Source organism: Triticum aestivum, chromosome 3A, assembly GCF_018294505.1.
Source record: "Triticum aestivum cultivar Chinese Spring chromosome 3A, IWGSC CS RefSeq v2.1, whole genome shotgun sequence".
NCBI lineage: Eukaryota > Viridiplantae > Streptophyta > Magnoliopsida > Poales > Poaceae > Triticum > Triticum aestivum.
This window is the reverse complement of record NC_057800.1, coordinates 630,202,069-630,220,466: the sequence shown is the minus strand read 5'-3', so window position 1 is coordinate 630,220,466 and position 18,398 is coordinate 630,202,069.

The window sequence follows — 18,398 nt, the reverse complement described above, 5'->3', positions numbered from 1 at the left end:
ACTTTATTATTGTTTCATCGGAATCATGATGAGAGGGTAGCCATTTTGGTGGGTTGCCTTCATTTCCTCCTTGTTGATACTTGCATTGTGCATGATCCTACCTCCTTATGAGGGTTATGCCGGTGGGAATAGATAGGATGCTAAAGTAGTGCTACGCAAAAAGGGACGGGAATATGCATGGTGATGGAGTCAAGTACTTTCAAAAGACTTTTCGAAAAACCCGTCGGGTGCCACTTATGCCCGAGGGAGACAATGAGATGGGTAACCACTTGATGACGAAGTGGTGTACCGAGGCAAGTGTGTGTGATGTTTTTGAAAACGGATTAGATTTAAGATTTGTTGACTATCCCAACCTTACATGCGCAACCACTCTACCCTTATATGGGAAAGGGCATTATTGATTACCTAGACTGATACTAGCTTGGAGCCCGCATTACTAGTGACAGGGGAGAGTTGGTGCTCTCTCTCGGGACAGGGTCGTGCCAGGTAGGGCGGCCATGACTGTTTTTACAGGGCACCAGATACACCGTTGCGTCCCCTCTCGGGTGTTACTATCTCGAGTGAATCACGTACGATGTACATCGTGAGGATACGGAACAACGAGTGGACTCCTTGTTAGTGTCATCTAGGGAAAGATAGTGATCGGGTGCTTACCCCGGGTACTTGAGGTATCGCGGGCCGTGGATGTCATGGAAGTTCCCCGGATCTTGTGGGTAAAGTGTGCAACTTCTACAGAGTGTAAAACTATTCGAATAGCCGTGTGCACGGTCAAGGACAGTCGGGCGGTGCTGCTTAAACTACGTACACATGTTTTCAAACCAGTGTGAGTGTTCGGATAAGTGGGAAGAACTACTTGGGTCAAGTCAAGGACTTGATATGATTGAGTTGGGTTGGTGCTCACTCTATTTATGTTGATATCTGTAACCTATCCTCATGGTTAATTGAATTCTCCTGATGCATGTCTTACAAGTTGTTGAACATGTCATGTCACTCAAAACTAGCTTTTCGCAAAAATTTACCTATATCATGCATTATTGTACCTTGAACCAAAACATGGATTGCTTGCAAGTACATTCAAAGTACTCATTGGCTTGCCACTGGTTATTTAATTGGCCAGGCATGGAAGAACAGGAGTTCAAAGAAGAGTTCTTTGAAGACGAACATGCGAACTAGGACGTTTCCCAGTCAGAATGCCTGTAGGGTTAAGGAAGATGGCATGGGTTCTACTTATCGACGAAGATTTCCGCTGCTTATGTTTCATTTGATGTTCAGCCCTTAAGGCTTTATCTATGTAAGACTTGACCATAATGGTCATAATTTGTTTAAGACGATATGAATGGATGTAAGACCATTGTTATTCAGCTTCTATGTGTTCGGTGAGCATTGGTCTCTGGGATCACTGTACACGTGCATTTGGTGATCACGACTTATGAGTCGGGGTCCCCACAGGTGCACTACAGGTATCTCCAAAAATGTCTGTTGGGGCTGCACCAATCGAGACTGGGATTTGTGACTCCGTATGATGGAGAGGTATCTCTAGGCCCACTCGGTAATGCATCATCATAATGAGCTCATTGTGACTAAGTAGTTGGTCACGGGATCATGCATTAAGAAACGAGTAAAGTGACTTGCTGGTAACGAGATTGAACGAGGTATTGGGATACCGACGATCGAATCTCGGGCAAGTAACGTACCGACTGACAAAGGGAATTGTATACGGGATTACTTGAATCCTCGACATCGGGGTTCATCCGATGAGATCATCGTGGAACATGTGGGAGCCAACATGGGTATCCAGATCCCCCTGTTGGTTATTGGACAGAGAGTTGTCTCGGTCATGTCTGCATGGTTCCCGAAACCGCAGCGTCTACACACTTAAGGTTCGATGACGGTAGGGTTATTAGGAAGACTTGTATGTGATTACCAAACGTTGTTCGGAGTCCCGTATGAGATCCCGGATGTCACGAGGATTTCCAGAATAGTCCGGAGGTGAAGATTTATATATGGGAAGTCATCATACGGTCATCGGAAATATTCGGGGGTATACCGGTATTGTACCGGGACCACCGAAGGGGTTCCGGGGGTCCACCGGGTGGGTCCACCTGTCCCGGAGGGCCTTATGGGCTGTAGGTGGAAGGGAACCAACCCTAGTGGGCTGGGCGCCATCCCCCCTTAGGGCCCATGCGCCTAGGGTTTGGGGGGAACCCTAGAGGGGGCGCCCCTTGCTTGGGGGGCAAGCCCCTCCCCTTGACCGCCGCCCCCCTTTCTAGATCTCATCTAGAGGGGGCCGGCCCCCTTCCCCCTTCGCCTATAAATAGAGGGGCAAGGGGAGGGCTGCACACCACGTCAAAGGCGCAGCCCCTCCCCTTCCCAACACCTCTCCTCCTCCGTTAAGAGCTTGGCGAAGCCCTGCCGGAGAACTGCCACTCCATCACCACCACGCGGTCGTGCTGCTGTTGGAGCTTCTTCCTCAACCTATCCCTCCTCCTTGCTGGATCAAGGCGCAGGAGACGTCATCGGGCTACACGTGTGTTGAACGCGGAGGCACCGTTGTTCAATTCTTAGATCGGATTCGGCCGCGATCTGAATTGCTACGTGTACGACTCCTCCAACCGCGTTCTTGCAACGCTTCCGCTTAGCGATGTTCAAGGGTATGAAGATGCACTGCCTCTCTCTCGTTGCTAGTATCTCCTAGATTGATCTTGGTGACACGTAGGAATTTTTTTTAATTATTGCTATGATCCCCAACATCTCATCGTTTCCATATCGAAGATGATCCTGCATAGCAACTCTCCACAAAGAAAAATCAGAAGTGACATCAAGTAAAGGAGGTTTGCCTTGAGGGTTATATTTCATTTTGTCAACTTGGGGTCTTGCATAAAGCCAAGGAACACTAGAGTGTTCATTTCTAGGAGGTTGTTGACCAAGTGACGGAGTAGGCACAGTTGGCCTCGAAGCCGCACCACCCGAAAGTGGTGCAAGCACCATAGGCAATGTGGCTATCCTCATTAGGACCAAGGGCTCAAGAGAAGCATCATGCTCCTCCTTTTGCTTAGCCAGGGCCCGTTCTAGATCCTTAGAAGTAAAGGACTTGACTTCGAAAGAAGCCTCGCCTTTATCCTTCGGATCTACAACAAGGGGAGTCCCATCGGGGTTCATCTCGCTCTAGGGCGGTTAAGCCACAAGAATAGAGCATGAGGCTCTGATACCAATTGAAAAGATCGAGATGAACCTAGAGGGGGGGTGAATAGGTACAAATACAAATTTTAATTATTACTTAGCAATTTTAGGCAATAATGCGGAATATGAAGATGAGCCTAAAATTTGCAAGAGTAGTACAAGGAGCTAAGCTGGATAAACAAGTAACACAAGTATGTAAATAAGCAAGCACAATATGATACAATTAAGTGCCAAGAGACAAGTAACCACAAGTAGAGAGTTAGGGTTAGGAATAACCGCAACTCCGGGAGACGAGGATGTATGCCGATGTTCAATTCCTTGGAGGGAAGCTACGTCACCGTTAGAGAGGTAGATGTTACCACGAAGGCACACCAACGCCACGAAGGCTCACCCTATTCTCCCTTTGAGACAACACCACGAAGGCGTTTCTCAACCACTAGTGGTAGAACTTGGGGTGGTCTCCAAACCCTCACAAACTTTTCCAGGGGTAATCACAAGAGTCAATTCCTCTCCAAAAGACTCCTACCGCCTAGGAGTCTCCAACCTCCAAGAGTAACAAGAACGATGGGTAAAAAGCTCAAGACTTGCTCAAATCACGAATTCCGTTGGTGCAAAGAAGGGGAAATAGTGGATCTATCACTTGATTTGAGAAATTCTCTCAAGTGCTCTCAAATCCCTTGGGGATCTAAGATTTGGTGTGGAAGAGTGAGAGAGTGAGTGAAATGTGTTCTTAGGAAGCTCAAAGTGAATGGTCAACCTCCTCCCGGAAGAGGGAGAAGGCTATATATAGTGGGAGCGCAAAACAGACCGTTGGGCCACTTAATGCTGACGGACGTCCGGTGGCTACCGGGCGACTGGTCAAACACAGAGGACTGGACGTCCGGCAGGCGGCCGATCGTCCGGTGGCTGGAACACCAACCACAGATACAGGTGTGTAGTGGGACGCAGAGGTAGCGGACGTCCGGAAGGCGCCGGTCGTCCGGAGCCCGAACGGTCGGTGTTTGTCGGATATCCGTTAATATCAGTTCTGTTGAAGTGCACTAGATATCCGGAGATGAGTGGACGTCCGGTGACCGGACGTTCGGTGTGATCGGTCTTCCGCTAATATTCGATCTGTGAAGATTTACCAGACGACTCGAGAGGGTCGGATGTCCGGTAGGTCAAGAGGGACCGGACGTCCGTAGACTTCGGATGTCCGGTGGTAGTAGGACCAAATAGCTAAGAAGCATACTACCATTTATTCACAAGTTAGAGGAAGAAACTTGAGATGGTATGAGAGGGAATTTTGTGGGTTTGAGCAAGTCCTTTCACGAAATCCAACGATCCCCTCTTAATAGTGCGGGATCTGTTGTGGGTTTGTCACGGCAGATGTCCTTGTGAAAGGACATAGTCGTGGAGCCATCGCTACGGGTTAGCTTTAAGGGGTTAAATCGGACAAAGGGACACGGGGAATTTTATACTAGTTCGGCCCCTTCGAGGAAGGTAAAAGCCTACGTCTAGTTGTGATTGGTATTGCTAGGGTTTCGAAGTCCAGGGAGAGAATTCCGCTTTGTCTGGCTCTCGTGTTGTTGTCTGTTGTTCTGAACCGCTGCCGGGTCGTCCCCTTATATACATGGGCGGCGCCTGTCGGTTTACAGAGTCCCGAGACTGGCTCATAAACGTGTCCGGTTCGGTCTCCACTCTTTCTATCTTACAATACAGGTTTCATACAATTGCCGGTTCATGGCTATAGGCCTTAAACCGGTTCTGGGCCCTGGACCTTTCCTCTTCTGTCTACATGGGCTTCAAGCATAATCATCTATAGATGAAGTTAACCCAGCCTTTCCTGGCCGGTTTACGCCCAGTAGTAATATCCCCAACATTAGGCCCAGATTGATTTGAACAGGTTCATGTCAATCCTTAGTGAAAACTTCGTCTTCAACATCTGCTCATAATTTAGTAAACCTCCGTGACATCATCTTCTCGGATCGTGGTAAACCGTCGTGACGTCACCTATTTAAAAACTGTGTATGACACACCTTCATTAATGGGTCTCCGATAATCGAGGCGACAGCTCCGCCTTACTTCCAATTTTCTCGCCCCTCGATTTTCGCGCCTGACACGTATCCCTTGCCTTTATAAATAGGACCGAGGGGTCATTTTCACCTTTTCCCCCTCGTGCCTCTTCGCGTCGTCTTCCTTGCACTGCTCAGCCTCTGGAGCTCCGCCGCCACCGTCGACCGTCGCCTCTGCTCCGACCCTGGCCGCTGCATCACCCTGAACACACCAGAATACTGCGGCGCCTTTCCGCTTCCTCACCAGCTCCGGTAAGTTCTCTTGCTTTTTTCGCCACAGATCTGTTCTAGGGTTTCGACATTTTTCGCAGTTCTTCCGAAGTTCATCAGTGCTTCAGTGTTGTTCTTCCCTGTTTTGCCTTTAGTATGTAGATGGAAACTTCGTGCTTTGACGTATCCCTTGCTGTAGCTAACCTACCTTTGTCATCACAAATCTTTATGCGCAAAGAACTAATCTAGTCCTTCATACATTGCTTCAGTTCTGCACCCTTTCTAAATCCAATTATTTTTGCTTTTCTGTCTTATCTTAGATCCAAAAATCTTATATGTCACCGTGAGATCTATTTCGATGTTCTTGTAAGATCTGTTTCTCCTTGCAGCAATATAGGCGGTTTAACCTTGTATAAGCAGTCTATGCCATTAGCCCTCTGATAAACCGGAGGAGCATTTTACCTTCATAATTATACTCCGGTTTACCAGTGTCTGAGTAATCCTGTGCTAGTATTACCTTTTTCTCTGATTGCATTAGTCTCCGGTTTATACCATTTCACATATCAGTATGTTTCTTACTTCCTTGTCTCTTGCATATAATCATGCATAATTTATAAACCGGCCTTTCATTTTCAGCTTCTTTGCTTCACAATGGCCAAACAATTCACTACCTGCAACTGGGCTCGTTCCCGGGTTACTGAGACTCAGTTGAATGAGATGGTTAGCATCGGCTCCCTGCCTAAGAAAACTGAGATCAAATGGCGAGTTCCAGGAACAGAAAATCCTCCAACCCCAAGGTAGGGCGAGGTGGTGGTCTTTGTTGATCATATAGGCCGTGGCTTCAAACCGCCAGGGTCAAATTTTTATCGAGATGTGCTTGCCAGTTTCCAACTTCATCCACAAGATATTGGTCCCAACTCGGTTTCCAACTTATGCAACTTCCAGGTCTTCTATGAAGTATATTTACAAGAAGAACCAACTGCAGAACTATTCCAGGATTTCTTTCACTTAAACCGGCGCACAGAGTTTGTAAATGGCTCGAACACAGATCTTGGTGGTGTCTCGATTCAAAAGCAGAAAGAAGTTGAATTTCCTCATGCCAAACATCATAGCCACCCAAAGGGATGGAACCAAACATGGTTTTATTGCAGAGACACTTCCCCTGAAGACGAAAATCCCCTGCCCAACTTTCGTGACCACAGACTATCCAATACTCACCCCATGCCTCAACGCCCGAGCTCTTCAGAAAGGGCAAAATACGCTCCTCAACTCGCCAAACTCCAAGCCTTTATGGCAAACGGTTTAACATGCGTGGACTTTGTGCGCTGTTGGATATCCTGGAGTATCTTGCCGCTAAGCCGGCGTCCCGGTTTAATGTGTGAATATACTGGTGAGGTTGACGACCCCCAACGCCATTGCAACTGATCTGTAGTCAAACCGGTCTGAGTCCCTTCTATGCCAAGAACAAACCGCCTTCTGTAAGCATTATACTTCCTCTTCATCTCTAATATCTTTAACTTATGCAACCTGTAACCCTTCTTCTTTATATGTAGGGTGATGACCCCTTCTGGAAAAGGAAAGCCGTAGAGAAAGCGGCAAAACCGACTAGAGATAAAACGGTCAAGCCATCCCGCCCAAAGACCAAAGCCGTAAAACGGACGTCAAAACGGAAAACGGCTGACCGAATTAATATGGAGCTTGATGATGATACTAATGATCCAGAAGTTGAGGTATAACTTGACTCACTTGGCTCTCTTTTCATGCATCTCATTAACAATGATCTTCCTCAGGAGGACGCAGAAGCTAGTCAAGCTGATGACGTAGAGGTAATTACCCTTTCCTCTGGTTCAGACTCTATGCCAACACAAAAAACTCGCCAAGCAGTCCGGAAAGTAAGCTTTTCTCATCCTCTTGCTCACTTGCATCCAACATTTATTTTGAAGACCCAACAACATGAAGCTCGCCAGACAACCCGACACAGTGGCCAACAGGTCACTTCAGCCGGTTTACCGGACACTCCGGTTCGGAAGCGCCGGTCTGAGGTCTCTCCTACTTCTAACCATTCTTACCCCAAGGCAGGTTATTTCAGACAGCCTCTTAATCCTTCTGATTCAAATTATCAGGTGACACCTCCTTCATCTTCTGGTGAATCGACAGCAACTCAACCCCCCCCCCCTTTGAAAACTGTGGCCAGGTGAGTTGTAAAAATCTTTTCCTTTCAATGCGCCATAAATCCTTTCAATAGGATGTTAATCCTTTTTTATTCTGTTTGCAGGGCCAAAGCCAGACCCAGCAAGAAAGCTCGGGTCACCAATCCGCCAGAAGACCCTATCGCTGAAGAAGAAGAACCAAGAGGTGAACCGGAACAGACTGGTGAACCGGAAGACCCCCATCCTGAAGCTACTTTTGATGATCCACCCCTTAAAGGCCAACATACCGATGAACCAACAGATGCTGAGCCTGCCGCACCCGATACTGAACCGGCACAGTCAATCCGGGCTAGTCCGGTGAAAGACACTGAAATTCCATCATCATCCACCAAAAATCCTGAAGGCCAAGGTGACGATGTTATTATTACTGGAATAGGCCACAGCTCTCCTGGCCATCCCGTCATTTTAGCTCAGCATAGTGCCAAAGAAGAGCAAGCTGCCCGGGATAAAGGTAAATGGAGCAGCGACTTATCAAACTATGCTCATCTTAACACTAATGAGCTTCATTCTGGCTTCTTGAACCGTCTGCACTGAAACCGGGATTATGAAGCCGGCTTGGTGAACTTGATGAAAGAGCGATATGAGGTAAATTCCTCTCCCTTTATATATTGATTTATAGCTGAAACACTATCTCAAGTAGCCCCCAAGGGCCGTTTTATGATTGTTAATCACAAACCGGGTCTTTGTAACACTTTAAGCATCTCATCATTGATCCTTGCAATGGCAGGTCGCTAATAATAGATAAGACTCATCTTGAAAAAATGAGATAACTTTCTGTAGCATAGCCCCCAAAGACTGGTTTAACTTGGCAAGTTAATCCGGTTTTTAATCCACACATCCGTTTTAGAACAGATGCACATTAGCCCCCAAGTGTCAAGGATAATTCTTGCATTGTTCTGGAGACTTGTATAAAGTGTAGTACTTGAGAGCAAATAGGCATTAGCCCCCAAGTATGAAGTGCATAACTTTGTTATACGCTTTGTACTTTAGCACATATATATGCTATTTGTTTAACATACCTTCAACGCTGCAGGCTGAACTGAGAAACAAAGATGCCCGAAATTTTGACTTGCAAGAAAATGTGAAGTCACAACAAGCCGAGGCTGCAAAAGCCAAAGAGGAGCTAACCCAGGACCTGGCCGAAATGGAAAAGCTAAAAGAAACCTTCAACCAAGAACGTGCTGAATGGGAAACCGAGAAATCCGGTTTAACCAAAAGAGCTGTAGATGCCGAGGCAGCCCTGAAGCCAGTGGTTGAAGAACTAGCCGGTTTGAAACGCCAAATCAATGTTATGACTTCTGCTATCTTTGGTAAGTGTTTTTTTTATGTATGTTGCGCCAGTCGATGAATCTTATAACTGACCAAAATGTTGATAAAATCTTTGGCAGGCACTCGGATCGCTCATCTTGGTACAGATATGCGGATGAAGCTCAAAGCGGCATACACATTGGTTGAACAGCTATACTCTGGGTCTCAATAGGTTATTAGCACGGCAGCTTATAACAAACTGACTCCAACTTTGATTAAGGAAACCCTTGAGAAGCTGGGCATGTTACCAGCCCGTATTGCTGAGTTGAAAAGAGCAGCTGCCCGAGCAGGAGCTTTAACCGCCCTTATTCGAGCCAAAGCCTGGATTCCAGACCTTGAAGCGGAGGATATCATCAAAGGATACCCAGGCGTCAAAGAAGATGGTTCAAACTTCGACAATGATGATCTTCGGCGGCTGACCAAACAGATGCGGCCAGCAGCCAGCAAGTTGGCTGATGATACCGATTTGTCCCATTTTTAGCCGTTTTATGATGCAGAAGGGAAAAGACAGCCGGCCGACATCCATGAAGTCGAAGAACTTGTGCCTCCGATTCGTAAGCACACTTACGCTCCTGATATTAACCCTTCCAATCTTATCCATGAGGAAGCAGTGTTTCAAGCTTTAACTGGAATCGATTGGTCAACGGCTGATTTCCAGTGTCTGGGGAGGGATGAAGAAGTGCCTACACCAACTAACCCTCAACCTTCAAACCGTCGCAATGAATAGTCCTGATCCGGTCGCCGGTTTATATGGCTACTATGAAAAACAATGATACTATTTGAGCCGCTTTGAAGCTTCATGTAATAGGATAGCTGAAACTCCGTTTATCTGCCATGCCATCGAGCATGTGTCGTAATACTTTGTGACAATCTGTGCCACCTTTTGGGATACATTTATGCATAACCCATGATGAATTGCGTTCCTGGGTACAACAACTTAAAAGTATCTAGCGGTTTACCGCTAGACGTGTCATGATGTCCAAGAAGTATATAGTACCTAGATGAATAATCAAGTGTTTGTACAGAAAGTAATGTACAGAACATACCTCATTGGTTGACCAAACGTGTATACGACAAAGGTGTTAATACCAATCCGGAACGTTGATAACTCCATCTTCATAATACCGGTCTATATATTAGGCCGGACCGGGATAACCACCAGATTTTCTTTATAACACTGGCGATTTAGTCAAACCGGACCGGGTCAATGAACACCAGTTTATAATTGATCATGTGCCCACAACTTGTAGTTGAGAAGCAAGCCGGGTCAAGGACGCCGGTTTATCAAAAAATACTTATGATTTTCAACAAACAAAAGTCAAACAGGAAAACATGCAAGGCTTTTTACGAGTTGCCAGGCTCCAAATCGAGGCTTTTCATGGGCTGCCAGGCCTCTGAGTTAAACCATTTAACAAAGCCTTTTAAGATGGGCCTCCAATTAACCAATCAGCGTTTTAACTGTGACAAGTTCAGGGTCTGTAAAAGATTGACTTGTCAAACGTTCGATGGGTCATACCAGGATTACCTGGACAGGAGTGGCTTACTTGATGAAGGCAGGTTAACCCGGGTTTTTAGGTGAATACACCAGGCTTTCAAGCCGTGGCTTGATAGCCAATTATGAGGGTCCTTTCAAACTCTTTGTTGCTTTGCAAAAAGAGCCCCCAAGTAACTTTGTGAGCGATGCTCAGTGTGTGCCCATGTTTGAGTCTGTACTGTGTACAACACTCTCTTTGGCTCCACAACTTTTTCCCTTTGTGGCTTAAATGCCTATCAAGAGGTGTAGCTATGGTGTGAGGACAACCAAGCCCCCTAGTGATATCCCTTCGTGGTTTAAAAACCGATCAAGAGGTGTAGCTGTAGTTCAAATATGACCAAGCCCCCTAGTGATTTTCTTTGTATCTATGCAGCTGCTAAAGCCGGATTAACAAAAACTCCGCTTTGTCACTTAACTTGTAAAAGCACACACATGATATAAAAAGAACAGATACCCCGCTTAAAACGGAGGCTCCGGTTTATTATATGATATATGCACTGTCATAAATATGTACAGATGAAGAGCCTATGGCTTCAAGTATAGTAAGGCCGAAGGAGACCTATGTTCCATGGCCGCTTGGTCTCCTCCTACGATTGATGTGAGTATTTATGCTCTCGAACATCAGTGAGGTAGTAAGATCCGTTGTGCAGATTTTTGCTGACCACAAAGGGTCCTTCCCAAGGTGGGGATAACTTGTGCATATCAGTCTGATCCTGGATGAGCCGGAGCACCAAATCACCTTCTTGAAAGGTTCTGGTTTTAACCCGGCGGCTGTGATAACGTCAGAGATCTTGTTGATAAATCATCGATCGTGCTGCTGCAAGATCACGCTCTTCATCCAACAGGTCCAGTGAATCCTGACGTGCTTTCTCATTATCAGCTTCAACATAAGCTGCCACACGGGGCGAATCGTGACGGATGTCACTAGGAAGAACCGCCTCCGCTCCATAAACCATGAAGAAAGGTGTGTAACCCGTAGACCTATTGGGTGTGGTGTTGATGCTCCATAACACAGAAGCTAGCTCCTCAACCCAACAACCCGACGTCCGCTTTAAGGGAACCATAAGCCTTGGTTTGATACCCCGTAGAATTTCTTGATTTGCCCATTCTGCTTGACCATTAGATTGGGGGTGAGCCACCGACGCTAGATCAAGCCGGTTGTGTTCACGTTGACAGAATTCTTCCATCTCCCCCTTTGACAGATTAGTACCTTATTTGTTATAATGCTGTGTGGAAAACCAAACCAGAATATCACCTTCTTGATGAATTGAACCGCCGTGGCTGCATCACACTTGCTGACTGGCTCTGCCTCCACCCATTTAGTGAATTTATCAACTGCTACTAATAGGTGGGTCTTTTTGTCCATAGAATGCTTGAAGGGTCCAACCATATCAAGCCCCCAAGTTGCAAACGGCCACGTAACTGGAATCATCCACAACTCTTGAGCCGGAATGTGCGCACAGCGGGCAAATTTTTGACATCCATCACATCTCTTGACTAAATCCTCCGCATCAGCATGTGCCGTCAACTAGTAAAAACCGTGGCGAAAAGCTTTGGCAACCAACGACTTTGAACCGGCGTGGTGACCGCAATCCCCTTCATGGATTTCTCGCAAAATCTCACAACTTTCTTGAGGAGAAACACAGCGCTGAAGTGCTCCTGAAATACTGTAATGATGTAACTTCCCGTTGAGTATGGTCATGGACTTGGAACGCCGGATTATCTGTCGAGCCAACGTTTCATCGTCTGGTAACTCGCCCCGGTTCATGTATTCTAGATATGCGATCGTCCAATCCGGTATGGCATGCAGAGCTGCCACCAACTGAGCCTCCGGATCAGGAATAGCCAAATCTTCTTCGGTTGGTACTTTGACTGACGGATTGTGCAACACATCAAGAAAGACGTTGGGCGGGACCGGTTTATGTTGGGAACCAAGACGACTTAATGCGTCCGCCGCTTCATTCTTCCGCCGGTCTATATGGTCCACCTGATAACCTTTAAAGTGACCAGCCACTGCGTCCACCTCTCGCCGATATGCAGCCATGAGTGGGTCCTTAGAATCCCAAGTGCCAGACACCTGCTGAGCCACTAGATCTGAATCACTGAAGCACTTAACCCGGCTCAAATTCATCTCCTTAGCCATCCGAAGACCGTGGAGCAAAGCCTCATATTCAGCTGCATTGTTAGTACAAGGGAACATTAAACGGAGGACATAACAAAACTTGTCACCTCATCTGGAAGTTAGTATGACTCCAGCCCCGAGCCCTCCAACTGTCTGGATCCATCAAAATGAATAGTCCAATATGTATTATTTGGTTTCTCTTCAGGTGCTTGTAACTCTGTCCAATCATTGATGAAATCCAGGAGTGCTTGGGATTTGATCGCTGTGCGGGGTATATATTTGAGCCCATGAGGTCCAAGCTCAATAGCCCACTTGGCAATCCGGCCAGTTGCTTCTCTGTTTTGAATGATGTCGCCCAGAGGAGCTGAACTGACCACTGCGATAGGATGGCCCTGAAAAATAATGTTTAAGCTTCCGGCTCACCATAAACACCCCATATACCAGCTTTTTCCAATGCGGATACCTCTGCTTTGACTCAATGAGCACCTCGCTGATATAATAAACAGGCCGTTGAACCGGATAGTCCTTGCCAAGCTCCTTGCGCTCTACCACAATAGCTACGCTAACAGCCCGGGCATTAGCAGCCACATATAATAATAATGGCTCTTTATCGATCGGCGCTGCAAGCACGGGCGGTTTAGCTAGCCGCCTCTTTAGATCCTCGAATGCCTTATCAGCTGTCTCGCTCCAGACAAAGTTATCTGTTTTCTTGAGCATCTGATATAAGGGGATGGCCTTCTCTCCAAGGCGACTAATAAACCGGCTCAAGGCTGTAATCCGGCCGGCTAGACGTTGAACATCGTTAATACACGCCGGTTTAGCCAAGGATGTAATTGCCGCAATCTTTTCTGGATTAGCCTCAATGCCTCTGTTTGATACCAGAAAGCCTAAGAGCTTGTCTGCCGGGACACCGAAGACACACTTCTCCGGATTGAGCATCATCTTGTAAACCCGGAGATTGTCAAAGGTTTCTCGTAGATCATCTATCAATGTCTCCTTTCTGGACTTGACCACAATATCATCCACATATGCATGAACATTACGCCCAATTTGTTTATGAAGGCAATTCTGAACACATCACTGGTAAGTTGCCTGGGCACTCTTGAGCCCAAACGGCATGGAAACATAGCAGAAGGCTCCAAAGGGAGTTATGAAAGCTGTCTTCTCTTGGTCCTTAACCGCCATTTTGATCTGATGATAACCAGAGTAGGCATCCAAAAAACACAAACGGTCACAACCCGCCGTAGCATCAATTACCTGATCAATGCGAGGGAGAGCAAAGGGGTCTACAGGGCAAGCCTTGTTTAAATCTGTGTAGTCCACACACATGCGCCAAGTGCCGTTTTTCTTAAGAACCAGCACCGGATTGGCCAACCACTCTGGATGAAAAACTTTGACAATAAACCCAGCAGCTAACAGACGGGCTACCTCTTCACCTATAGCCTTACGTCTCTCCTCATTGAAACGGCGGAGGAACTGCCGGACCAGTTTGAACTTAGGATCAATGTTGAGTGTGTGCTTAGCGAGTTCCCTCGGTACACCTGGCATGTCAGAAGGTTTCCATGCAAAGATGTCCCGATTCTCACGGATGAACTCGATGAGAGCGCTTTCCTATTTGGGATCTAGGTTAGCGCTGATGTTGAACTATTTGGATGAATCGCCAGGAACAAAGTCAACCATCTTAGTGTCTGTAGCCGATTTGAACTTCAACGCTGGATCATGTTCCGTAGTTGGCTTTTTTAAAGAGGTCATGTCTGCCGGATCAACTTGCTCCTTATAGAATTTCAACTCCTCCGTGGCACAAACCGACTCAGCATAAGCCGCATCACCTTCTTCACACTCCAAAGCAATCTTTCTACTTCCATGTACTGTGATAGTCCCTTTATGACCTGGCATTTTAAGCTGTAGATAAACAGAACATGGCCTTGCCATAAACTTAGCATAAACCGGCCGCCCAAACAAGGCGTGGTACGGACTTTTGATCTTTACCACCTCAAATGTCAATGTTTCTGACCTTGAATCATAGTCATCTCCAAAAGCTACCTCCAAAGCTATCTTGCCAATAGGATATGCAGACTTACCAGGCACCACACCATGAAAGACCGTATTTGACGGTTTAAGATCCTTATCTGCCAACCCCATACGGCGGAATGTATCATAATACAAAATATTGATACTCCTTCCCCCATCCATGAGCACTTTAGTGAACTTGTATCCCCCAACTTGAGGGGCTACCATGAGGGACAAATGACCTAGATTATCAACCCGGGGTGGGTGATCGTCTCTACTCCACAAAATAGGTTGCTCAGACCAGCGTAAATACTGAGGTACTGCCGGCTCAACAGAGTTTACTGCCCTTTTGTGACGCTTCTGATCACGTTTGCACAAACTAGTAGTGAAGACATGATATTGCCCGCTGTTCAGCTGTTTGGGATTACTCTGATAACCCGACTGCTGCTGCTGCTGACTTCCCTGATGGTTGTAACCTCCCTGGTTGCCTTGGTGCCCATGATTGACGTGTCCGGTTTGGTTGTCGGGAAACCCTGAACCGGAACCACTACCTCCGTAACCCGGCCCGTGGAAACCTCCTCCTGAACCGCCGGGCGGGCCGTTGTCATATTGGAACATGTTGGAATTATTGAAATCCCGCATGATATAACAGTCCTTCCAAAGATGTGATGCCGGCTTCTCCTTCGATCCATGCTTTGGACAGGGCTGATTTAACAACCGCTCCAAATTGTTGCCTGAACGGCCACCCCTCAGGGGCTGCTTGCCCTTACAGCGCTGGCCATTCTCCTGCGCGTTGGTATTTGCAACAAAGTCCAAGCTACTGTCGGCCTTGCGCTTACCACCATTTCCATGCCCTGCCGGATTATACTGTTCACCTTTGGCATTGCCGTTCTTCTCACCTTTCTCCGGTTTGTCCTCCTCTGAATCCGGATCCTTGGTATTATCTGAATCAGCGTATTTAACCAAAGTGGCCATGAGTGTTGACATATCATTGCAGTGACGTTTGAGCCTTCCCAATTTCTGCTTCGGCGGTTTGAAATGACAACTGCCCTCTAATGTTAACACTGCAGTGTCTGCATTGATACGATCTGATGAATGCAAAATTGCTGAGACCCGTTTGACCCAATGGGTCATGGACTCCCCTTCCTCTTGGACACAAGCGGCCAGATCCATGATTGACATCGGCTGCTTACACGTATCCTTAAAGTTCTGGATAAACCGGTGCTTCAATTTGGCCCATGATCCGACAGAGTTGGTCGGCAAGCTCTTCAACCAAGTGCGAGCTGTTCCTTCCAACATCATGGTGAAATATTTAGCACACACCGCCTCATCCACATCTAACATCTCCGTTGCCATCTCATAGCTCTCCACCCACGCCTCTGGTTGCAAATCGGCGGTGCAATTTGGTACCTTACGAGGTCCCTTAAAATCCTTGGGCAGTCTCACATTACGCAAAGCGGGGGTTAAACACGACACCCCTAAGGAACTGAACATCACTCCTGGCTCCATGGAGGCCGTGGGGTGAACCTGAGTATGCTGTCGTGCTCCGTGTTGAGCTGCCAACTCGGCCTCCCGACGTGCGCGTCCATGGTACACAACATCTTGCGCATTAGCGCCTCCCCCGGCCGGGTTGTTCCCTCGTGGTGAATTTTGGTGATGTGCACTACTGGACACGGCCGGTTCGTCCTCCACATTTCTGCTATAACTCCGGCTTGGACGGGGAGTGGAATGAATCCTCTCACGACTGTGTGAATACGCCTGCTGTTGATTTAGTGCTGTTTGAAGGAGATCCCTGGCCCGACGTGCTTCCACTTCAACTGGTGATTCGCCCTCGGTTGAGAGGGCCTCCAGGCATGAAGCGGCGGCCACAATGTTGTCCAACGGGTTGGAATAATGCCCGGGCGGTGTTGATACATACTGTGGCACAACGTTGTTCTAGCGAGGCGGGTCCGTCATGCGTGGCTGAACCGGCGCTCCTGTTCCTGGCGCCCCCGCCCGGTTTAGAGTGGGTTGGTTACTAGCTCCTGCTCCTGGTGTGCTAAAAAGATTCCGTGGCTCATAAACCAACGGGAGACGTGATCGATACCTTCTTCTCATGACTTCCTCTGAAGCATTTTGATCCGGTCTAATCCGGTAGGCCTGTGCTTCCAATTCAGCCTGCTCTGTAGCCATCCTAGCATTCTCTGTTGCCAGGTCCGCTTTAGCCTGGGCTATTTGATCTTTTACCTTTACGATATCCGCATTGTGCTGATCCCTGGCTGCTGCATCCACCTCCGCGGCCATCAACATTGCCAAAGTGTCGAACAAATCAGACAAGACTTGGGCCGGAGACGGCACCGAGCTTCCTGCCCCTGCTGGTGTGGCCATTGTTGAACCAGAGAGCATTGCTGCGGCGGTAGATGAATGAGGCCATGAAGATGGCGGCCCGGTTTGGTAGATTGGGGGAATCCAGAATACTGTTGCCCTCGGATCCTCCATCAATCCGGCCGTCCTGCAACTGGTAAAGTGATTCGGTCTCTCTAGAAGACTCGTCATCAGAACAGACCATGGTCTCTCCATCGGACACCGGCCCGTCCTCGTACCTCGATCCATGGATGACACCCACGAAAACATTCCTTGCCTCGGGCTGAACCGGCGAAGAACTTGCACACCGAGCCGTTTCGATGATGTCGGTGTAGATGTCCGGCTCAGGGGCCGGTTCACCGATCTTGCTGATGAAGACGTGAATCCCACCAAAGGGGACCCGGTACCCGTACTTGATTGAATCGGCCTCGGGACCCCATCCTGCATTGTCGATGTAGAGCTTGCCGCGACGACTCTTCGTCACCCGGCCCACAGCGTATCCCTTAAGTCCATCGAAGCTGCCCTTCAAGAACTCAAAACCATCGTGCGATAGCCCCACGGTGGGCGCCAACTGTGTGGGTTTGTCATGGCAGATGTCCTTGTGAAAGGACTTAGTCATGGAGCCATCGCTACGGGTTAGCTTTAAGGGGTTAAACCAGACAAAGGGACATGGGGAATTTTATACTAGTTCGGCCCCTTCGAGGAAGGTAAAAGCCTACGTCTAGTTGTGATTGGTATTGCTAGGGTTTCGAAGGCCAGGGACCGAATCTGCTTTGTCTGGCTCTCGAGTTGTTGTCTGTTGTTCTGAACTGCTGCCGAGTCGCCCCTTATATACATGGGTGGCGCCCGTCGGTTTACAGAGTCCCGAGACCGGCTCATAAACGTGTCTGGTTCGGTCTCCACTCTTTCTATCTTACAATACAAGTTTCATACAATTGCCGGTTCATGGCTATGGGCCTTAAACTGGTTCTGGGCCCTGGACCTTTCCTCTTCGGTGTACATGGGCTTCAAGCATAATCAACTACAGATGAAGTTAACCCACCCTTTCCTGGCCGGTTTACGCCCAGTAGTAATATCCCCAACAGGATCCCTATACTCAAGAACAACCTAAAAATAAGGAGCCGGAGCTTTTTATCTTTGTCTTGTGTCTCTGCTCTTGAGTGATATAAGTATATATAGATGCTTTATGTCCGTAGTCATGATCCACACACACACATAGCCCTTGAGACACAATCCTGAGAAATACTCGATAAACATGATTAGTCTCAAAATGCATGTTGTCATCAACATCAAAATATGATTAAGGGCATGATTGCACTTTCAATGTGCTCCGGCAAATCCCGGGCTCCAAGGTGGCCGCCCCTGAAGGAAATATGCCCTGGAGGCAATAATAAAGTTGTTATTTATATTTACTTATATCATGATAA